The sequence below is a fragment of the Bacillus rossius genome, chromosome 8, assembly GCF_032445375.1.
Source record: "Bacillus rossius redtenbacheri isolate Brsri chromosome 8, Brsri_v3, whole genome shotgun sequence".
NCBI lineage: Eukaryota > Metazoa > Arthropoda > Insecta > Phasmatodea > Bacillidae > Bacillus > Bacillus rossius.
Genome location: NC_086336.1, coordinates 25,746,723 through 25,772,885, shown reverse-complemented (window position 1 = coordinate 25,772,885; position 26,163 = coordinate 25,746,723). Strand labels below are relative to the sequence as shown.

Genomic DNA, 26,163 nt, shown 5'->3' with positions numbered 1-26,163 from the left:
TGTGAAAATTCGTTCATTTTATATTTTAACCAGAAATGGTGTATACAAAAATAATATCAATCCATCTTTCCTATTTCAAGAATCATTCGGAGAATGTTTGTATGTAGACTGCCAGGTGCCTTTTCCCGGCGGCCTCTCGTGAATTACTATGTGAGTGGTAGATACCCTCTGCCAAGTATAAATAGACCTTATAGCTTTAAATTTACTTCGCAACGCAAAGGATATCCACTGCAATGAAGGGTGGAACGTCGATACAATGTACAATTTTGACATAACTCAGCTACAGTAGTCAAGATGGTTTACCTTTCTACTTTGTCACTTGGGCTGCGCCAATGAACATAAAATCACGCCAATTTTTTATTACGAAAAAAACTTTCAAAAACTTGTTATGCTCACAGGCAAAAAGAAAACACACTAATTCCTTCCACGTACATACTCGCTTTTGTACAATGAATCACAGAGGTCTGTGTTTGGTACCCGCCCTTTTGTACGAAGATCCAATCCTGAACTTCAAAGAACTTTTCGGTTTTTGACTTATATTCTTCGATGAAACATCCGTAGATTTACTGCCATTTCTAACATTGATTTCATTCATTTATAAGATAGTTACGCTATTAAACCCCCTGAGAGGACGAATTTTCTGAAATCCTTTCTTAGTTCTCACCTACGTTATGAAAGAAACACCTATGCATTATTTCATGCTTCGGGACCCACCGGTTAGATCTGTGTGTTGTGTGTCAGTCAGTGTTAAAGATTTTATTACATAGACACATAACAAAATTGATGAATAATCCTTGATTATTTTAATTCAATGTATTTCTACAATTATATTTAAAATAAATATTAACAGTGTGAAAAGGAACAGAGACACTTGGAACAGTTTTCCACTCATTCGTGTGCACAAAGTTTTCACGTGGCTCTCGTACAGTTTCCCCGGCTTCAAACAATTTCGCGCACGAAATTCAAGGGTATTTTGGGTCGCGAGAACGGAATTAAACCCCTTCATTGACTGCTGTGGCTTCGCTGTCTTCATGCTGATGAGATGGGCAGGAATAGACCGCCGTCAGAATCGGAAAATACAATCTCCACAACACATTATTCTCATTCTCATCATAATCGGTTTTGAACTTCAGACACCTAATAGATCGGCTTAGTCAGTGCGAGAATGCCAGGATTCGTGTCCTTGGTGAGGCATATATATCTGGCTAAACAATGAATTGAATCATCATTTTACCCATATCCCATTGCTACTTTGCACAGATAATTAAAAATACAAACAGACAAAGAAAATGAATTACACAAACACACAAAAAAAAATTAAAATCAGCCGATGCCAAATGTTAGACGTAAAGACAACTCAAAGAATTCCGTGGAAAGAGTTAAAGAAAATATTACAGCACCGACGATCATAAGCGGCTGTCAATGACGAGGCAGTACACCAATAACAGTGAATACATATGAACAACATCTTTGTACAACACGGCGACAGACACACGAACCCAATGTTTATACTTAACTGATGATGTGGACTTCACACCGATAATAGTGACGCGCTAAAACTAACATAACCCTCGTCACCACCACTAAAAAAAAAAATAACACTGTATCCAATGTGGAAACAATTTACTTAAATAGTGATTCGGTGAGCAATTTTCACTAGCCTAGAAATAAAACACAACTCTACCACGAAATAGGCCCTACTCAAGCACATTATTTTTTTCTTCTTGCTTGCGCCCCTTACAACCACTCCCATTTATACAAACCCTTAAATTTCACAGCTTGCTTGGGAACTATTCTCCGGTATATTTTAATCCTACACCCCTGAGAAGGACTTGCAATGTACAACTTCCATTTAAACTCGTACTTCAGGAACTGTAAGCTCATATACTAGCCTTTAAGTATGTGATAAACTGTGAAGATTTGTGTTGTGAAGTGGGTATACGTAATAACAAACTTTCTTAGCTGCAGCTTACAACTTGGGACATTATCATATAAAAAACATTCCAGCATTACATAAATATTTTGAGAATTGTATTCAGTCATTTATTTTTCAATTCGCTGAACATACACTTCATTTATTAAACTTTTTTACTGTCCAACATAAGACTATTATTTAAAGTTTACGAAATAACTACATAAATATTTTAATTTTCGTTTTATTTTATCTATGTAACCGAAACATGTTATCGTAGATCTCGCGGTGGTTTAAAATGTTTTGCGATGTAAGAAGTAATTTTGGTTTGCCATGAATCGTGCACAATGCAAGTAAAGAACTTTGTGATTTTCTACGCCTCAGTAAGATAAATAAAATGCTCAAAAATGTTGCAGTTTAACTTACTACCTATCAAGTATTGTTTTTGGCAGCAATAATTTTTAATTTCTTTAAGCATAGGGTGCTTTTTCCCACGAGTGGTAGCCTCTAATATTGTGATTAATTAACCTGCTTGTTATTTTATTAGTCTATGGGTCTGTCATATATTATATACCTGTTGCGATGTTCTTGACATGATTAATGTTTGCTTGTAATTTCACGCATGTTGGAATATGTTGTTAGCCCTGGAGCTCTTTATTAGTCGTTGTGTCACTTTGTGAGCTGTAAGATTTCAAATTGACTTAGTTAAAGTACAAAAAAGTTTTAACTTTACGTTTTTTTTCTAATTTTTGGACGGAAGTTATTGGAATGTAAGAAAAATTGGCTTTTTGTGTACTAATGTGAACGAAAGATAAACTATTGTTAGTAGTGTGATTATTTTTGTACAAGGACAAGCTTCGGGATGTTGTGCCTGGTGCCGACAGGTATATTGGATCGTGACGATGACATTGTCCACTTACCTTGACCTGAAAAATGACCTTCAAAATTAGTCAAAATTGACTAAAAATAAGCTAAAATTGACCCAAAATTAACGAAAATTTCCCTTGTTTGGGAAAACATTGCATTTTTCTTTTCAAAATGAACATCCGCAGGAAATATTATTCGGAGAGGGATCATTATTCTCAAAGAGAGGGAATTTTTATCAGAGAAGGGCAATGTTTTTTATTTTTAAAAAGAGTGCCAATTTCCCTAATGTGAGGTCATTTCCTCCAAGGCACTATCATAAGTAGACCAAGACAATCAACTTGAAAATTTTTCAATAAAAAATAATCTTAACCGTTATTTTTTTCCAATATTAAATACTATAACAGATTTTGGTAGCCGGTTGAAAAAAAAGCTAAATATATAAAATATTAATAAATAATTTTAAAATAGCAAAAACAGTTAAATAACAAAAGCCTTTACATCATAGACTTTGGAGACCTTGGTTCGAAGTCGGTAAGGACATTCGATCAAAATTGGAGATGGATGTTTCTCCTATGGTGGCTACTGGTAGACTAATTCATCACCACTACTACCAAGGTATATACAGTATGTCCATAGAAGAATGTCTCAATTAGAAATTTTAATAATATAAAATAATATTTCAAGGCCACAAATTAAGAGTAACAAAAACAGTTTTAGAAAACTGCATGCGAGAGAACTGCTTTGTTTTTTTTCTCTCTCTCTCTCTCTTGCAGCGCCACCTACGCAAAAGGGTGACTCCTGAGCGTAAATCGTTTGGTGTTCTACAAATTTATAAAATTGGATTTCTTATAATTTTAGTTCAACATACATTTAGTTTGTACAAGAGTGACTGAACGTCGAAGTCCCTAACCGTTGGATTGGTCGTAATGATCGAGACAACATAGCTCTTTTCGCTGACCTCCACGTTCACCTATATAATGCCATGCGATTTTTTTCTTTTGGGCTTTATAAGAGGTCATGTCTACGTTCCGCCACTACATGAGGTTTGCCAGAGTTGAGACACAGAATTGAAGATGCTATTGCTTCCATTACTCCGGACGTGTTAACCACAGTGTGGGAAGAATTGGACTTTAGGTTTAATGTGTTCCGTATAATAAAAGGTACAAATTATAAACATTTTTAAGACTGGGACGTTCTATTATGGTCTTCCTGTATATAAAGCCAACCAGTACAAACTCATGGTGTTAATCATGGATCAAGAAATATTTTTCGTCTGACACAGTTCAATACTTCCATATTGGTTTAGTTTTTAATCACCAAAGTAAACTAGTATCAATGTCAGATAATAAGCAGTCGTAGCATATGCCATATAATCGGCTTCTGGGTCACCATTAAAAAAATATATTTTTATCCTAGAAATCAGAAAAAAAATATTAAAAAAATAAATAAAAAGTACTAAATAAAATATATATTCTATCGATTACCATCTTTGGTTCGATAGTTGGCCAGGGTTCATGGTATATTTGTGTTTAATAATATACTTATTTAAAAACTTATAACGAAATGTCCTATAGCGGTTTATATTTCCCATGAAAGTAGCTTCCAGTTAGCCGCTGAGGCAATACTGACAGCTATTTTGAAAATATTTAACTATGAACCAAAAATAAAGAAAGTTTTTAATACATTATAAAAAATTACCCATATATATTTATTTCTAATTTTGATCGATCTAGGTCCTTAATTTCGATTTTATGTCAGTGCTGGAGGCAAACCTAAAAGCCATATTTCTTATTACCTTTCGACGAATTTGTTCACCTTAATTACTAAGACCAAGTTAGTACTCTCAACGAGATAACTGCTCAATACAATAATTATATAACACAGTATCACTATCCTAACTACCCTAACATGGATGCCGTATTCGGTGTAATGTATTTTTACTGGAGTGCCAACTGGCATATAGGCCTTGTGTCCTATAACGATGTGGTATTCTATGTCAATATTAAGTATGCAATACGCTCAAATAAAATCAAATGATAAGCATACAAAAAACGTCTCATAAATTACGAACTATTCTATTTAGATTCTTAGCATTCCTCTCAACCAAAACTTAAACGATATCAGGCGTATAGGCCATTCATATTTGAATCTCGAGGCCTCATAACTCAATTATTCTTGTAATAACTTTCAAACAGGCCATTAAGTATTTCAAGAAAACAGGATAAGAATCTTCGAACTGCCTGACCTACATTATAGATATAACATATTAAAAGCATTGTGACGAACTAACTTTGAATGTTTTACATTAACTTTAGGACCAAGCTTACCTGAAATATGTTTTGATCTCACTATAAGAAAAATATGGGATTTACCATTAAATCTTTAATCCTGTATGAGTAATTAAATACATTCATGTAGGACACACATTTGGACGCACAGTTAACCAAAAAAAGGAACCTTGGGACACACATTTGTCCTCTAGGAATTACATCTGGATACACATTAGGCATCGAGGACACACATTTTAACAAATATTCAACCAAAAAGACACACATTCGTAATGTAGAACAGACAATTAGTCATACATTCGTCATGAAGGACATAATTTAAACACACATTGAAGTATTACATAATCTTCATCTAGGACACTTATTTTGACACACATTCTTCATCTTACACTACTGGACGCATATTCAACAAAAAACGCAAATTTAAACACACGTTTATCATCTAGGACACACACTTAAAAACACTGTGGCCAACTCCCCTTATGCCGGGGTAGTTGTACACGTCCGCACCCACCACGCCAGTCTCGTGTACGCGTCACTAATAACATCCTGAGTTTCTAATGGATTTAAACTTAAAAGACGCGCATAGACTGACTTCACTATTGGAAAGTGCGCATAAAGCTGTACTATCATACTCAACTAAATTTAACGACAATCCCGGAAACTCTGCAGTGATAGGCACAATAATGAGTTAAAAACCCAAAGATCCTAAAAATTTAATTATTTCCAATCAATGTATAGTCATACCAAAAAAAAGGAATGGGCCTCATAAGGTAAACTCTAGGTGGCATTTTAAATTGCTATAATTGAATTGACAGACAAACGACATTTGGTTACAGACAAAAATTACAGAAAAATAAATTCTAAACCAAAGACCCATAAGTATCTTACGGTTGGAGGGGGGGGGGGGGGGTAATAAAGTTATGACGTCCTTCAGGCCTTACATTCCACAACGCTAAATCCAGTCGCCGCACTATGTTTTCAAAAACCATCTTCTTTAAACCATGCTTCATACCAGCGGGGAAAATAAAGTACTAAAATCCAGTGGTGTCACTTACTTGGCGCTGAAGCATACCTTTGATGCAGTAGACTATCGGGGCCAGGCATAACCCCACTCACTATTGCGCTACTAGCAGCACGATGCTTCTGTGGCTTGTCACCTGCGCGCACTCGCGTAACACCGCGTTTTTGCTTTGCGAAACTAGCCATGGCATTACCGTCACTGGAAGTGAAGTAGTGATAACAAAAAAATAACCATCCAAATCGCTGAGCCGTGCGAAATTCCACTTTACATAAAATCCATTTAAATAGCATTTACTGCAGCAAACCAAAGCAATTTTAAATAATTACAGACTATTGCTAATAACTCTCGTTCACGTAACGAACCAAAAGGCAAGTCCCCCATGGCTGGGATCCGAGTTCGCACGGGCTAACACTGCATACTTCACGAGCCATGCCGCAAAAAAGTTCCGGCGCGGCCCGCGGTCAAACACACACAGTCCGCGCAAACAGATGGGAGCGGAATTCACTCGTCACGTCGTCACCTGACGTCACGCCCCCTCCTCTCTACCACCCCTCACACCGCTAGATAGTTCTCGTGAATTCTCGTAAGAACTGCTACACAGTAAGAATAATTAACGTAAAATAAACAAAGTATAATAAAATATTACAATGAATAAATATTACAATACACCACTAAATAATATAAGAACATTCGTAAAAATTATGATACCAATGAAAAATATTTTTAAGTTTAGAGTTTGCCCACTACCACACTCTTTATGATGGCGGCCAAGTTTATTAAAGAAAAGCTAGTAGCGCTTATAAAAACGTATTTAAAAATTAATATAACTACACTTAATACTAAAACAGTGTAATAATAATTAAAAAAATTAATAAACTTGAAATAAACTTTAAAAAATATAAAAAATAATTAAAACCAGGGAAACTGAGGCCGCGCAAGTGGCCTCAACCACCCCGACAAAAAAAAACTTCTTTAAGCCCTTTAACTATCAGGTCCGCGACACGTAAAGCCACCCAAAGAAACACGTACAAGAGAAGAAAGAAACGCGAAAAGACTAAGAGAGAAAACTTGATACAGACTCGTATACACCAGAAAGCAGACTCGAAAACACAAAAAAAAAAAAAATCAAAAGGCACGACCTATAGCCAAAGTCTCAAAAAGGTTTTACACCACCCAAAAAGCTAAACTGAAATTTAAACGAGAAAAATACTAAATAAATTGACTATTACAGAATAAAAGCTTACAATCCAAAAAACTGGAATTACATTAAATTATTCGAAGTAACGATCCTAAAGGGAACTAACTTCCAAAATCTGATCTGAAAAACGCTCCCCTAAAACCTTTAAAACAAATGCTGTAGCAATCCAAAAAAATCTTATCAAAAATATACGTTTATAAAATGGCTAATACAAATATAAATGCAAAAAAGCAAAAACATATCTAAAAAATTACATACGAAAAATATAAATTTCTAAAATAAAAAAAAATTAATAAGTTTATCAAACATAGTTCCTTAACTTATTAGACCAAATATTACATTTTAGATCATTTAACGATTGAAGGCACAGCCACTCTCACTTAACTGCCTTTAAATGGCTGATGTGTGCCTTCTTTACTCTTAAGGGCTCACCTACTTTCTGTAATAAGGCCGTCACTGGCCCCAAAAATTTTATTATCTTATCAGGCCCACCAAAGGCAAATTCCAACTTGGCAGTACGGAATTTACTTTTATCACTCGAATGGTGTTCACGACACCACACCTCCTCCCCCACCGCGAAAGGATTTGGAGTCCTACTTTGATTATACTGTGAGCAAATTTTTTTCTAGCATTTTCTAAATTCATCGCTACATTTATCCATACCTTTTACAAACGTCTAGGACTATGAATACTCAAAGTTTCCGGGTGAATTCCCCATACATTTAACAGCGGATGGCTCAATTCTCTCCCTAAAAACACTTCCCCGGGAGTTTGCTGGGTGGAGTCATGCTTATTCAAATTAAATGCCATGTTCAAAAATTGCAGATTTTCATCCCATCTCCGATGCTCCTTTTGACTAAAAATAGTTAAAGCAATCTTAATATTTTTGTTTAGTCTTTCCACCTGGTTCGGATTGGGGTAATAAGGGCTCGAAGTTAAGTGTTTGATTCCCCATCTAAAGCACATTTGCTCAAAAACCTGGCTCGTAAATTAGGTAGCATTATCAGTGACTAAACTTTCAGGCTCACCACACAAACCCCATACTCTCTCAATCAAAGCACTGACTATCCGGCCGCTAGTAGTACCACCCAAAGGTTAAAAAAAAACTTACTTAACCCACCCACCAAGTTCATCAAGTACACATTCCATTTTAACGACCTGGGTAGAGGTCCAAAAATATCAAGAAAGACGCGCTCCCAAAGACGCTCAACCCTTTCCATCGCATATTTCCCAATTTTAGTAGTACGTGGCTGTTTTGCGGTCTGACAAATCCGGCAAACTTTGACATACTTCTCCACATCTTTTTTCATGTCGGGCCAATATAAGGACTCAGAAATCTTCACTAAGGTTTTCTGTATTCCCCCATGTCCTCCTACCACCGAATCATGATAATACCGTAGAACAAAATTTACTACTGATCGGGGCACGAAGGCCCTCCTCTTGCCTTCTTTCACGTAATACAACAATCCCTTGAAAATTACAAAATTCTTTTACCGTGATTCTAACATTCCTTTCCTAATTTTTTTCACTTCCCCATCCTCCTATTGCCACTTGCGTAAGTCTACAAAGCTTTCCGGAAATTGGCCCAATACATTACAAAATTCAACATCTACTACCCCTTCTTCCACATCCTCATCCCCTTTCTGAATAGGCTCTCTCGATTCCTCCTCTCGCAGTCCTTCGGCCTCATACATACGAGATAAGGCATCGGCGACAGGATTTTCGCTTCCTTTAATGTGCTTAATCTTAAACCTGAATCTTGTAAACCGCATTACCCATCGACCTATTTTTCCCAGTTGGCGCGGATGGGTAAACAACCATGTGATAGCTTGATTGTCCGAACACAGATCAAATTCGTCATGTTCAATAAAATTTTAAAACGCTCCAGGGCGTAAATGCATGCCAATGCCTCTTTCTCTTATACACTATATTTCTGTTCGTGTTTATTGAGCGTGCGGCTTATATACATCACAGGTTGTAATCCTCTCCTTACTTCTTGCAAAAGCACCCTCCCTAAAGCACGGCTCGAAGCATCTACCTGTACTACAAATCTTTTGCTAAAATCGGGCAACGTCAAAACGTGAGGATTAGAGATAGCTCTTTTTAGCTCTCTGAAGGCGTCATCCTGCTCTTTACCCCATTCAAATACAACTCCTTTCTTTTTTAGGTGATTTATAGGACTGTTTAATTCAGCAAAATGGGGGATGAAACGACTAAAAAACCCAATCATTCCAAGAAACCTCATCACCCCCTTTAAATTTATTGGTGGAGCAAATTTCACAATTGGGGCAATCTTTTGGGGGTCTATCTCCATCTTTCCCTCTCCTGCGATAAAACCTAGAAAGTGTACTTTCCTTTGCGCCCAACAAATTTTTTCGGAGTTCAAGGTGAAACCTGCTTCCCTCAGTTTACAAAGTACGACGCGCAAATGTTCCAGGTGTTCATCAAGGTAATTTGAATATATGCATATATCATCTAAAAAGCTCATGGCAAACTTGTATTGTACATCCTGAAGTAGTTTCCCCAATATTCTAGATAAGCATTGCGCACCGAAATTCACCCCAAAAGGGACCCTCTTCCACTCATAGTGCCCCCATGGGGTGAAGAAACCTGTTTACTTTTGACTAGCAGGTTGCAGAACACATTAATAAAAAGCGGCATTCAAATCTAGAATAGTAAAATATTTGGCTTGGCTTAGATATTGAAAAATAACCTCAATTTTAGGCATGGGGAAGGGAAATAGCCGGATCTTTTGGTTCAAAATTCTATAGTCAAGAACTAAACGATATTCGCCAGGTGTTTTCTTTTTCACTAAAAAGGCGGGAGAGGCATAGGCGGAGTTAGATTCGGTTATGATATCTTGTTTAAGCAAGTCCTTAATTATAGTCCTAAAGGCTTGCATTTTAGTTGGGGCGCATTGGTAAGGGGCACACTTTACTGGGACTTCATCGGTGACTTTAATTTCATAAGGCTCCATAACACACTTTCCTACTTTCTTGGTAATAACATCCTGAAACTCATTAATAATTCCCTGAATTTTCTCGATTTCTTTTTCACCAACCCTTTCTCTCGCCCTTTCAATTACACCACAAATAACCTTTCTTTTCCCCAAGGGTCTCACTAAACCTACTTTAAACCGAAGTTAAAAACCAAAACACAGGTGTCGTTTCTTACAATCGATTACAGTTCGGGTGTCGCTCAACAAATCCAAACCTAAAATCATCTTACAAATAAGGTCGGGGATTACATAAAATTCACGATCCCACGAAAATTTCTTAATTTTAATATGTAATTTAAGCCTCCTCATACTTTCTCGGACTTTCCCATCAGCTAACTGTATGGTTATCCCCTCTTCAATAAGGTCACTTCCCTTTTTAACTAATTTGTTTTGTTTACAATGGTGATAAAACTCCCAACTTATACAACTCTTACTAGCTCCCGTATCGACTAAGGCTTTTACCGACTCTGGGCCCACTTTAATGGAAGCATAGAAATTGTTAGATTCCCGCATGACCATTACTCTATGCTTATCTTTAAACCTAAAAAGATTATCCTGCCTTTTTAGCCTACACTTTCGCGACCTATGGCCGCTTTTCGCACAATACCTACATAGTTCACATTTCCACCGTTGTTTACTACATTGTTTACGAAAATGTCCAAATTCTCCACAATAATAGCAATTAACCTCTTTATTCTTATTGTTACTGCCATTCATCATATTCCCGTCCCCCATAAATCCCTTAAACGCCTCCAACAAAACTGTTCCAAATGCCCTTTTTTCATACAAAAGATACATTCTTTTTTACTGCTCTCCCCATATCTGTAATAATTATTCCCTTTAACCACGTCAAACTAATTTTTAATCCCCCCATACTAACCATAGGATCAGGAACCGACTTGTAGTTACGATCATCACCTTTCACTATCGCATACTCCTCCTGCACAAATTTTATATTTTCGTGTTCTACAGCCCATCCATGTAACTCTTATAATTCCGTGGCCTCTTAATAAACGAATCTTCTCTCTTTATATCCGGGCGCATGTTTTCAATGATCATATCAATGATTTCCACTTCAGAAAATTCTACCCCAAACAATTTTATATGTTGTAACACATCCATCACAAACACAGCCACCTTCTCGTCGGGTTTCTGAAAACGTCCAACCCGTTTGTGTATTAATCTCAATTTGACCCGCTAAGGACATAAATTCTGCCATAATAACTCTTTAACCTTTTCCCAACATAACATATCTTGTATGCCACGAGTAATAATATGACGCGCTAACCCATAGCTTTTACCACCTACGGTCCTCAACAACTGCGAATCACTATAAAAAATACAGCTTTCTTGCACCCGATCCACTTCCCAACAGAACTCAATCAATTCATCAATCGTATTTTCTTTCAACACCGGGAACTTATCTAAGTCTTTTCAAAAAGAATCACACACAATCCGACCGGCCAAATCCCCCGCGGAGGGCCCTACCGCACATCCTGATACCAACACATCTCGCTTCTTTTTTAAATTATACTCCACCCATTTCAATTCTAAAAAAAAGGTGCATCATCATCAGGGGCTACATTTATTCCCGCTTCCCGTAAACATACCACCAAATCTTCGTATTCCAAACTTTAATCACTATTCACTGGTTCATTTTAGGTAGCCATTATTTTTGAAAACGTAATTCTCGCTATCACTGAAAAAACTAACAACAAGACTGCCGTAGCAGAGTGGCGTACATGTGGCCAACTCCCCTTATGCCATGGTAGTTTTACACGTCCGCACCCACCACGCCAGTCTCGTGTACGCGTCACTAATAACATCCTGAGTTTCTAATGGATTTAAGATTAAAAGACGCGCATAGACTGACTTCACTATCGGAAAGTGCGCATAAAGCTGTACTATCATACTCAACTAAATTTAACGACAATCCCGGAAACTCTGCAGTGATAGGCACAATAATGAGTTAAAAAACCAAAGATCCTAAAAATTAAATTATTTCCAAACAATGTCCTATAGTCATACCAAAGAACAGGAATGGGCCTTATAAGGTAAACTCTAGGTGGCATTTTAAATTGCTATAATTGAATTGACACAAACGACATTTGGTTACAGACAAAAATTACAGAAAAAAAAATTTCCAAACCAAAGTCCCATAAGTCTCTTATGGTTGGGGGGGGGGGGATTAAAATAATGACGTCTTTCAGGCCTTTATACAATATAAAAAATAATTAAATCCAGGGAAACTGAGGCCACGAAAGTGGCCTTAACACAATATTCAGTTATGACACATTTTTGTACACACATTCATCATATAATATACACATTATTTTATCTATAACATAGATTTGGACATATGTTCGTCATGTATAATAATTTTGACACATGTATCATTGTGGACACATCTAGACAACATTTGACATCTAGAACACATATTTGGACGCACATTTAACAACAAATTTCGGAGTTTTTAAACGCACATTAACCAAAAATATTTTTTTTTTGTTATATAGGAAACTCATTTAGTCACATATTTTTCATCTAGGAAATACATTAAAAAACACATTCATATTCTAGGACACACATTTGTACACACATTCGTTTTATAGCACACTTATGTCACATATTCTACATACAGAATATATATATGGCCACACAGTCATCATTTAAGACACACATTTGGACACACATTGAAAACGGATACACATTTTGGCTGCATATTTAACAAAAAGAAGAAAAATTTATCATCTAGAAAACCCAGTTGGACAAACATTCAGCATCTAACTCACATTTGGACAACCATTTTTGTCTAGGAGACTTTTATAAAACATTCGTCATTTGGACACACATTTAGAAGCACAGCGGGCACAATATAAAAAAATAGAGATTGATAGTGTCATAATGTAACTTGAACATTCATTATCATGGCGAATCATATAGAATATATAAAATATTTTTTGAGAGTGTGATACAATTAAAATACAGAAAAAATTGAAAACCTATTTTTTTTGTTTCACTAAAAAAGTTAAATCATATAAAAATATACATTTATTTTTTATGTTTGGAAAATATTTTAAAGCATTACAATTAATTACAAATAGCACCAGGAGTATGTAAATTTATTTCCTGCGCCTGCAGTTGGAGAGATGATAAATTGCATGTTCCCAATCTTGGATTGTGACTTCACGGCGGAAATCTTGTATGATGACTTTGATATATTACCTTATCCGTTTACATTGACCATAAAATTTAGCTTCAAAATTTAACCAAAATTGGCCAAAAATGAATTAAAACGTCTTAAAATTTAAAAAAAATTAACGAAAATTCGCAAAATTGCCCAGATTTAGGAAAAAAATATGGCCAAAAAATCTTTAAATAGAGGGGGGAAATTGTTTTTTATTTTATTTTTAGAGACAAAAATTTTCTTTTTGAGGGAAAATTTCCTGTTTATATTTCTAAAAAATGCCAGTGGCTTGAAAAGTCCACAATGCTGTTTAAAGTCCGCATCTATTAGCCGCCATAATCAGCTGAGGTCCATTACCTTGACTATAAATATGCCATGACGGCAATTTTGAATTGTTTTGTAACCGTTGCAATTTTTGTTTGCAGCAGCAATCTAAAAATTCCATTTTTATTTTAAAATTTAAATAATAAATCATAAATTAAAAAAAAACTAATTTTAATTAAAAATTTAATAAAAAATATTCTGGCATCTTCGCTTTTTATGTCACAGCCACCATCATGAAAATCCGTAATTTTAAGCTAGAAAATCAGGAAAAAATTTAATAATTATAAAAAATATAATTACATTTTAATTAAAAAAGGCACGAACATCATATTGCCCTCAGTTCGAACCCGGAGAGGGCAAAATAAATGGTGACTGATCCTTCCTACACGGAAGCCGCCGGCTTGGCACTAATGCCATTGTATTTATCTTACTTAGTTCTTCTAAGGCCCGGTGCACACGTGCGGACATTGTCCGCACGGTGCCGTTGCGGCGCCGGAGATGCGTTCTCGGAAGGCTTGACTGATAAGAAATAATGCACACACAGCTGCGGCGCCGCAGCGGCACCGCACGTCCATTGCACGTCCACTGTGCTTACATTTTTGTCCGTAGATCCCACAGGCACGCTGCGGCGCCGCACGTCCAACTACGTTCCTTAGTACATTGGTGTCAATCGAGCAGTGCACACGTGCGGTATGTTGCCGCAAAGTGAGATGGCAGCATCACGTGAATTTGAAGACATATTAGATGTTGAACTCTTCATCGCAGAAGTTAAAAGTTATCCAGAGATATGGAACGTAGCCGTTGAAGAATCCATGACCGTAATTAAAAAAGATGTGCGTGGATCAACATGTGCCGTAAATTTTGCGAATCGTTTGACGAAAAGGATGACAAGGAAAAAAACTTGTTGCAAATCTGCCTCTCAGGAGCATTGAGTCGGTGAACGGATGCACCCAATGTTTCCTAGTTGTATCCGTTCACCAACTCAAGACTCCTGAGAGGCAGATTTGCAACAAGTTTTTCAGACCTGAGAGGCAATGCAGAAAAATTTCATAATTATTTCCGTATGAGTGTCCAGTCATTTGATGAATTATTGTTAGCGCATAATATTTCATCAGCATGTATCCTGACATTATGTACGTACATTAACGTTAAATATTCACTCACATGTTTCACATCTGTAAATGTATTTAATCATAGAGCCTGTTCTGAAATACTGTGCGTTTATTAAAACACTACTTTCTTACCTGTATTTATACAGAATAGCTTATAGGCATTCATTAAAATAAAGTATAATGTATACTTAAATATTTCGTTTTTTTCCTTGTCATCCTTTTCGTCAAACGATTCGCAAAATTTACGGCAGATATTGATCCACGCACTTCTTTTTTTATTACGGTCATGGTATTCTTCAACGGCTACGTTCCATATCTCTGGATAACTTTTAACTTCTGCGATGAAGAGTTCAACATCTAATATGTCTTCAAATTCACGTGATGCTGCCATCTCACTTTGCGGCAATCGACCGCACGTGTGCACTACTCGATTGACACCAATGTACTAAGGAACGTAGTTGGACGTGCGGCGCCGCAGCGTGCCTGTGGGATCTACGGACATAAATGTAAGCACAGTGGACGTTCAATGGACGTGCGGTGCCACTGCGGTGCCGCAGCTGTGTGTGCATTACTTCTTATCAGTCAAGCCTTCCGAGAACGCATTTCCGGCGCCGCAGCGGCACCGCGCGGACAATGTCCGCACGTGTGCACCGGGCCTAAATGTCTAGCGAAGCCCAATTTTTTTTTGCGGCCGTGAGAGAGCATCCCGCATAAAAAATAAATAATATTTTCCTAAACACAACATGTGGCAACATCTGTTGGCAGGAATAGGAAATACATACTACAAGTTATTTAATGATATAAAGTAACTCACACTGACGAAATATTATGAATTCCATTTAAGTAATTGATCCAAATTATTACATTCAGTAAGAATCTGGCATTAGTCACAGAAGCTGATATGGATCCCTGTTCGATGCATGCAGCTGAATCGGAAGGACACTGCTGTAGATACTGCAGCAATAAATGTTTCCTGAACAGGAATGCCAGACGTCACAAAAAAATTTGATTGTGTTAAAAAACCGCTACGCAAAATGTTATGTTGTGAAAGGTGTAGGAGTTTGTTTGTACTAATTGACAGCTTAAAAATACACATCAGATCTTGTAAAACCAAGCCTACTTACGAAATAGAGGACATGGATATAGCCACTACACTATGTAGGAGTGTGCTGCATGATATAAATTATTTTCCTATTCTTGATAGTGATTAGGTTCATAGCTCTTCTGATCTTGAAAAAGATCCTAAATTTAGATATGCTGTGGGTTTAAGGTAGACTGAAACCAATTGAAGTATGGTCATCGCAAAATGTGAGAATAAATTCAAGCCCATATCAAATTAAATCATCCATACTTTGGATTACTAATGTACTCTTAAAATGGAAGCTGTAAATATGCCATATTCACAGCACTATGAAACTGAATAATTTTTATTTTGTCTTTGGACTCGAATTAACGCTATGAGAAAAGATTATTTTGTTTTGTATGCTTTGTTTTTACAAAGAAGTGCAATATCTTTGCTGACTTGTAAGAAAAAAGTTTAAAATGAAAAAATGGAAGTTTGGATTGTTTATAGTGAGTTCTAAATAAAATGTTTTGCGTTATGAAATAATCAAAGAATTGTATGCCAAGAACTGGGTGATTTAAATTGGAATGAAATCACCAAACTGGTATTATTAATGAATAAAGAGTATTCAGGTGTCAATATGATTGGCATTAATGTATTGGTACATGTAGTTTCATCAGGTATGTGTGGTACAAATAGGAATAATTCCAACTAGATACTATCCCAGTGGTAGAGAAATAGAGGACTCATGACTCTAACTGAGTTATAAATTAGCCGGCAAAAACTTTTAAATTTGATATTTTAACAACTTTTGATTTGTGTTGTGCGCCCAACTATTAAAGGAAACGCTAGTTACGAATATTTAAATATTGCTTTAAATCACCTTCTGCAGTGATCATATTTTATTTATGTCAAAGTTTATCTACCCAGTCGAAAGTAATATAGATGTCAAATATTAAAATTTATCAAAGTAATATAATATTAAATACAAATCTATGACACTCTAGGTTACACTGGCAATATTTATATTTAAAATAAAATATCAATTATACTGTGAGGGTTAGCTTCCCCGCAAAGCTTTACAAAGACGAAGAAGCTTAGACGGTAACGATTTCAAATTTTTATAGAATTATAGGTTAAGATGTTGGTTTCTATGGTGATGGAGAAAGAGACTATGAATTTGGTGACGCGATCGAAGACTGTGCTGAAGCACTTAAAGACTGTGATGAAAGCCTGAGACCAAACAAAGCGACGAAAACGTCATGATGAAATTAATTTTTCTAATCAATCTTACGATGATCACTGGATCGAAAGTGATATGAAAAATATTTATAATAAACATGCAAGGAAGATGACAGCAGAAGAGATTTAAAACGTATCATTGAAAGATCCTAAAATAATGGTCGCCAGATAATGATTTCTAATGCTTCGCTTTGTACAGGAAACTATTCACATATCAAATAAGTATACATCAACTCAAAGAATTTAGGGAAGCTGACTACATACATAATGATTTGCTTTAACGGGATATGTATATATTAAAAATAAAAACATATATATTGTTGAATTTTAAAATTAATTTATTTTTTATTTCACAAAATCTAACTTAGCCTGACTTCTTGCAACTGAATTATCAATGTGTGCATTAGGTAAACATTGCGTGTCCTCTATGTGTTCTTTTGTATTGTTTATTCATTGCCTGTCCTGTGTGTGTACTGAGTGTTCTTTCCTTTTATTGAATGTGTGTCGTTTTATTAAATTTGTGTAGTCAAATTTGTATTAGCTCTTAATATTTCCTCGTTAAAAACATCTTGGTCTTGATAAAATATTTTTTAGGGACTCTTAGACTTTAAGTAAGCTTGAAACATATAATTTTGATCTAACTGCTTGTAATTGATCTTATCGATAATTTAGAAATGACAGATCGAATACTTTGTGTTGACTGCTCAAAATATGTTATATTAGCTATCAAAAAAGACGGCCTTTTTGTCCAGGGATGTCTGGCCTATACACATGACATTGTATATGACCTGATTTCGTGGTCTAAAGACACTTGGCCTATACGCTAAATACAAGAAGTTCAATACATGGTTGGAATGTATTTCATACATAAAAAAATAGGCTTCCATAGTAGTCAGCATGACGACATATTTAATTCGCCAGACAACTATATTTAATTGAAGTTTTTTTAAAGAGAATGATTCAGAAATTCAACAAAAAATAATTGAAAACAAATTTGAAAAACTTATTTTAAGATTAAGTTTCTGTAATAACAGTAAGAGAATCAAACCAAAAACGAATATCTATTTAATGAATTATTATTTTAGTAAGTGTTTTTTTTTATGAATTTTGGAGTTTTTTCCGAAATTCTAAATCAATAAATAGAAATTTCCAAGATGGCGGCCAATATGTCAACATTAGCTTACTGGAGGCTGGTGGACGAAGAACTTAAGCCGCTTTTATCAATTTGAACATGATTTATTAAATAAGTTTTTTTATTAAAAATATTTTTTTTCATCGATTAAATATCGAACAAAGGATTGTAGTCGATGGAATCAATCAGTACATATATTAATTTAAGATGTTATGAAGTAATGTTTGGAATTTTTTTTAATCTCTAGTATAAATATTACAAAATTACAAGATGGCGACCAAATATTAAAATGATGGGCGCTACAATATTAAATAAATACTGTAGGTACTTAAGCAGGTAAAAATTAAACTAACATAGCGGCAGTGCACTCTAGCATACGAAAAACAATATTTTGGCTCTTAAATGATGGCTTCCAGCAGAAAAAAAATCATTGTGGCGGATTAGCGGGTTAGTTGGCATTATTGGTGGCTTCCGTAGAGGAAGGATCCGTCGCAATTTTTAATTTTGCTTTCACAGGTTTCAATCTAAGGACACCATTATGTAAGTGCGTTTTCTAAATTTAAATATAATATAAATTTTATTAATTATAATTTTTTTAAAAATACTTTTCCCTGATTTTATAACTAAATAATTACGGAATTTGAAGATTGGGGCCTTGACATCATACTCAAAGATGACGGATTGTTTTTTTTATTAAAAATTAGTTTAATAATTGTGTTATTAATTTAAATTGTTTACTGTAATCAGAATAGTTACGGATTTTTTAATATGAGGCTGTAATGAAAATTTCAACTATTAAATTATTCAAAGTGGCGTCCATTATATCCTAATAGTCATGGCCTCAGCGGCTTATGCCAGTTTGTAGATGCAGACTTAAAGGTACTTTGCGGAATTTTCATGCCACTGGCATTTTTGAGGACTAAAAATTGTAAATGTTCCCTCAAAACGGGATTTTATCTCAAAAAATTGAAATTTTTATTTTTGCGATTTTTTGATATTTTCCGGCAGAATTTGTTTTCTTAAAACTAGAAACTTAAGCAAATTTTGGTGAATTTTTGGAAAATGTTTTATAATTTTAAATCTTTTTTGACAAATTTGGGGAAATTTTTGATAGTGAAGTTCAAGGTCAATAGTCAAGGTAAAATATCAAGGACATTAAAAATTTTCGCTGTGACGTCACAATCCAAGATGGTGGACATACGCTCAATCCTCACTCCGACTCCAAGTGCATAAAATACATTTATATGTTATTACCACCTGTATACAAAAAATAATTGTGATAAAATTTAGAAATTCAATGCTTCGCTTGTAAGTGCACATCTATGCTGTTTTTTATTCTTATTTAATTACTTCTGACATCCCTGAAATACGCAGAGAATATATATACAAAAGCCTCTAAAAAGTTCAATATCTTACATGTAATGCTTGGTAAAATAGTTATTAAGTTTGCTTATTACTTTATTCGAAGTTACTTATACAACTCAGTGATTATAAATTAAGTGTTTTCAATTTTACAATATTAAATAAACCTCTTCCCATTTTAACCTATTTAGTTGTATAACTACATAAATAATCATATTGATTGTTTGATCGAACTTACCCATTTTTACCTCCTAATTTGTAGAAGTAACTTCAAAAATGAAATAGCAAACTAACTCTTTATGTATGAAATTCGCACTTTTTGACCTTACTTACTTTTTTATAGACAATGGCTTAAAGTTTTTTTATGAATTATTACCTACACTTTTTACAACCATGTTAGAAGTGAAATTTCGCAAAATGGTAGAGATGTGTTGGAATGTTACCTTATACCCTACCTCCGGCTTATTAAGCTTTATCGTAAAGATTGCTGATTATAGAATCATATCAATGCTCTTTTCATCTCTTTAGTTGTGGAACTTAGCAAAATGTTGAAAAAAATTGTTGGTATTAATCTGATGTTTATTATTCCTAACCAATATCATTCCAACCGCTAAATTAGATAAAAATATATATTTTACAATTGCAAACTAAAATATAGCCTAATCCACCTATTGGAGGTAAGAATGTCGTTAAATTTTATAATCTATATGTTAATTAAGTTGATAGGCTATATTTGATTTAATTTTCATCTAAATCCGTTGAACAGTTTTTGTTTGATGGTTGCCTTTTAAAAGATAGACAGACCAATTCTAAAAATATTTTACCTGGCTTTCATGCGCATTAAAAGTGGAATTTTTTAATGAAATAATTTACTGAAAAAATTGGTTGTCTGTAAAGTCGGTTTACGGACGATAGTTTAATGTGACAACGTCATAACAAAACATTGATGAAATGATTGATCCAGAAGAAAAGGAAATATCATATTCGGCCTGAGACTGAGCCGTAATAGGTTTTTGCAACCAAACCATTTAGGCATTAAAAATATTATATTATTTGAGGAAGAATTTTTTTTAAATTTGTCTATCTTTTGTATGATAAGATCTACCTCTGCATACTTTTATGAATAAAATTGAATCATTTTTATTGAATTATCACTATTTTGTATGGATACAAAGGAGTGAAATGAAATGTACAATTTAATTAATAAAATTACTTTTATTTGCATTCATTATTCAAATATATTTATTACTTTTGAAATGTTACGTACGCCGTATTTATTTTTACAAGTACAAAAAAAATTTTGTACTTGATGGGATTCGAACCGACAACCTTTCAATTAGTATATAGCGCCGCTGATCGCTTACCCACGAGGCCATATTTAATAAATAATTGTTTCAGATGTCATATATATATCTATAAAAATTTTGTTCACGGTAGGGGAATAATATTATTTCGTTTTAATAACTCGATTTTATAACAAATACGCATCCCAAATACACCCAACTTATTTATAATATGTTACAATATTTTTTAAAACATTGTGCAAAAGATCCCGGTTGTAATTTGAATTATTATGTGTAACTGTAAAACACCATTGTTGGTTCAAAACGTATTTGAATATTCAACATTACATTTAAATAACCGTACCGATTGTGCTGAAAATCGGTGTACAATCGTTAAATTACATAATATTAATAATTCAAACGTCGAAAATATAATTGAAAAGTCAAATCGATGGTCGTTCCAATCGAGTGGAAGAGAGATGCCACGCATGCGTACAATGAGCAAATAGGACACATCCGTAGTGGGACACTTTTTCGTGCGTGCAGCTGGCGTTCATCGATTTATTAGACGTCACGTCAAAATTAACAAAAAAAAATTTCTTGAAGGATAAAATGAAACAATAACTACATACAAGCTGGAGGCTCATAATAGTAAGAGAAATGGCTACGTAATACCTACAATGTATTATACAGTTGCCTTATCTACATTATTCGTTATTTCCCGTACCCCTTTTTTCATCACATATACTACACATAGAGCGTAGCACTTTTCGTTACGCTCTGATGACTCGACTTACCTACTAGCTGTAAATAATATTCATTTTAGAAAATGGTCTCTGTTTCACTACTTATTGCAATTCTACTATATTTCTAAAATGTTTTTTATGTACAGACATGCTTCTGATACAGATTTATCATAAGTGGCGATACCGGTTATTAATTTATAGAGAAGCAGGCAACAAAATATAAACCTCTTTATTCTCCGCTCTTTTAACTCCAAAGTTTTGATACATTTTATAATATGTATTGCAGGCTGTAGAGTGAAAGAGATATCGTTTGACATTGTTCGGTTAAACATTTAAACAACTAGTGACGTTTCAGAAATTTCCTTCCAGGTTTCTAGTCGAAAGCATATTTAGTCTCACGAAGTAAATGAAAAAAAAAATCTTAATGGAAAAAAAACAAATAAACCCTCAAGGTGGTATTTTTTGAAAATTATAATTAATTCAAAAAGCAGAAAACATTTTAAAATGCGTATTATTAACAGGAAACCATTAGTTTTAAATTATAACATTATAGCAACTGAAGCATTTGTATGAAACCTGAGTGTCAACATGCAGCAAAAATTAAGGCTGGTTGTCGTCAATACATTCATAAACCTTGAACAATGCTTATTTAAAAATTCCTGGAAATTTGTATGTAGGTTCGTACCTTAGCTGAACTCTTCAGCTATTCGATGTTATTTAAATTAATAATTTTACTTTTCTTGATTTAAATAAAATTTAATTTTTTTTATCAGAACCTATTTGTTCAAAACTTAATAAAGAAATTTACAAATTGTATGATTTGATGTTCTATTAGCATTGGTATATGAGGATTGTAAACGTCTATTGAAATATAAAGTTTGACTGTTATACGAATTATTATCTTTTCTTAAGTGTTCTGAATGAATGCAAGTTCAAACTCGTTACTAAATATATGAGTTTATTAACATTAATATATCAATATGCGTTCCGTTAAATAAAATATATTTTTGTCAGAGGGGCTTTATAATACAATAAAATAAGTATTATTCTTACTCAATCCTACGTAAAATATAATAGTATGTTTTTTTTTCGCTAGTGCGTTACATAATTGTTATATTTTAATAACTAACTACTAATCTGAATTTAGTCAGTTTGTTAAAGAAAACGTTACTGTCACATAAATTGCAAATTAATTTTTTAATATTTATTTACGGTATTCTGTTAGTTTAGCAACGAATTTGTGATAATTATTTTTAGGCATAAAAAAATACTGTTGAAAAAACAAAAACGCATTATTAAAGCAAAAACATTTCACCTTACGTGGAGTATTTGCGATTGTTATCCTTTAACCTTGGACGCCTCCATGGCCAACTCAAGACCACTTGAAAGCTTGGTGGAAGGTGGTAAGGGAGGGGTTAAGGAACCTACCGCTACATCTGCATGCAAATTCAAGTCGATTGTTTGAAGTGTGTGAAAGTGGGAAGCTGTGTTGCACACTACAGACGCCGTAGAGCTATTTGTGGAAGGAGAGGCAACAAAAAGCCACCAGCAATCTTTCGCTCTGCCAGTTTTCTTCCTTCTCTGTGCTTTGCCAACTATTCCTTCCTCTGCGCGCCTCTTGTTTTCTCTCCATGCCTCACGTACCCGTGCAGACAAAGCTGTGGGCGGGTTGTACCGAGATGTTTGGAGTTCATATTGGTGGCTTCGCAGGCCTCACCTGCCGTAGAGGAAGCTGCATGCATGCTGAAGGGCAAACATAGTCTGCAAATACTCTAGTGGAGGAGAGCTCTCCCGGAAAATGCTAACTGACTGCTACCATTACTTTGTCTGTTGTGCTCTACCTAACCGTTTAAAAAATTTCTTTCAGTGTGGAAGATTTACTTACACAGATGTCATAGAGAAACCACAAAAGGTTTTTCTATGACATCCAGTGAGAAAACAGCAGAAAGTCAGGTCCATGAAGATGTTTTAGATGTGCTCTTTTTGCTGTTCGTCGTTCCTGAAAAAAAAAAACATTTGTAATAACTTGATTGCATATTAGTAGTATATATTGGCCGGTCCTGAAACTGGGTCCTGGGTGTGGATTGTGTGGATTGTGAGATTGTCGGTCCGCCATCTTGGATTGTGACGTCACGGCGGCCATCTTGGATGGTTGTGACCTTGACCTTTGACCTTGACCTTGACCCCGACGGCCATTTTGGATCCGCCATCTTGGATGACGTCATTGTGTTCTCGAAAATTCCGGCAATGTGTTTTCCGCCATTTTGAATTATGACGTCACCGTTGCAATTTTCGTTACGGCCGCCATCTTTAAAATCTTTATTTATTATCCGATTGTAATGATTTTTTAAAATTATAAAAAAATTTAATTAATAAAATTTTAATGGAAAACATTTAAAAATCATACATTAACGATACGGAGCTCGGTGTCCTCGGTTCGAACCCGACGAGTGCAAAAAAACATGGCGACCAATCCTTCCCCCGCGGTGGGTGCTGGCAGACTGACCCCCACCACTTATGTCAAAGTATATATATCTTGGCTTCATCCACTGGAGACTATCATCTTGTTTTCGTCTGCTAGAGTGTGCAGGCGACATGTTAGAATAATTTTCTGTTCACCATACCTTTAACCTCCACTGTTGGCATTGAATTTTGACTGTGACCTTGAACTTTGACCTTGACTTTGACCTTGACCTTGAAATTTGTACCTTGACCTTGAAAATTGACTTTGTCCTTGTCGGCCATCATGGATCCGACATTTTATTTTCAGTACATGCTACCAGGAGCTACCACCTGCTAGTGCTCATTGCCACCATCTTGTTTTCGTCTGCTGGTGGCCACCGTCTTGTGTGTACTAGTCTTACCATAATTACCAACATAACTTTCATGCTAGTTTTATTCTAACCCGCTAGAGTATGTAATCATTAATTATTACTGAGGTGCCCGACATCTTAAAATTTGGATGTCATCTTGAAATTTCAAAATAACTAACGCACAAAATAGGGTATAATACCAAAAACCATTAAATAAATTTACCACTAATAAACTGATTAATTATGTCGACTTAGGTCCTTGGTACGATACTAGTTGATAAAAAATTAAATATAAGAACAATTTAACATAATAGTGACAGGTTCGAGAAATAAAACAACACAAGTTCTTTCACAAAATAAACTTTATTACATAATTTATACTTTACTACAGGATCACTTGCGAAAGCCAGCAATCTTATAAACATTTAGGTCCGCATAGGCGTGAAATGACTAATTCTTAGCTCCAATCTGCTTACACTAGAAAGAGTCCAGCCAGAACCTTTACAGACATAGTCCTCTTCTTATTGACAGAGTTTCTGGATACCGTTTTTAACAGTTTGCTTCACATCGTTAAAACTGTAAATTACTGCGGCCGATGTCTTGAATGCACACTTCTTCACTTCGTCATCGAATGGATACGGCTTTCCATATATACAGTCCAACCACAAGTTATATTTTAATGGACCGTTTGTTGCTACGTCATCAGTAAGCTGATTGATTATGTTCTATCTGATATCGTCAAGAAAATTACAAATGTCTTTCGACTCACCTAACGTATTTAGATAATAGTAGTCTGTCAATGTTCCACGAAATGCTGACTGCGCCAAGTAGAACCCATTATTATTCACTTGTAATGCGCCAAACACAGTCTTATGTTTATTTTCATGTTCAGACGCCATACCAATCGGTTGCTGCACATCGGTTTTCTTGCTTGTACGCTTACGAGTCTCCAATCTAAAGCGAGAAGTGGAAATTTCTACAGGTAGTTCTTCAGTAGACACACGGACTTCACCTTTACATTTTTTTACATGTCGTCGCAAACTGTCAATACGTGTAAACCAACCATGACACACATCGCAGCGAAACTTTTTACGAGAAGGATTCTTTTTGCATTTACTCCGCTCATGTCTTCGTGCGTCATGAGAAAATGCGAACGACATATCACAGTAGCTGCAAGGATACCGTGGTGATGAAGCCGATCCTTTCAGACCCGAACCAGATGATGTTGTTGCAGCAGTTGCGCCATCTCCAGGCATACTCTTATGCACATCGATGCATCGTTGTTGTATAGAAACCTTTACTTTCTGCCGCACAGCAGGACCTCTACATGTCTTCAGGTGTCTTTTCAACTTATCTTCCCTTGCAAATTGCTTACGACATTTGTTACAGCTAAACATTTTGCGAGGAGAATTCTTAACACATTCTCTCTTCTCGTGTCGTCGAGCATTGCTGTTGTTTGAGAAAATCTTGTCGCAGTAACAGCATCGATGTTCGATCGTTTTTCCCGAATCACCAGCCATTGAAGTTTCCATCAAGGACGAAACGATGTTCGTAGAGTTTTCCTGTGTAGCCAGCACCACTGGCATTAAAGTCTCTCCTGCTGACGGTATCG

The 26,163-nt window shown here is 35.2% G+C and overlaps 1 protein-coding gene across 3 annotated transcripts in view; it reads left to right on the top strand.

Moving 5' to 3' along the window:
* LOC134534667 (uncharacterized) overlaps nucleotides 1–26,163 on the top strand; it is a 783,923-nt gene that overhangs the window by 534,421 nt on the left and 223,339 nt on the right. The window lies entirely within an intron of this gene.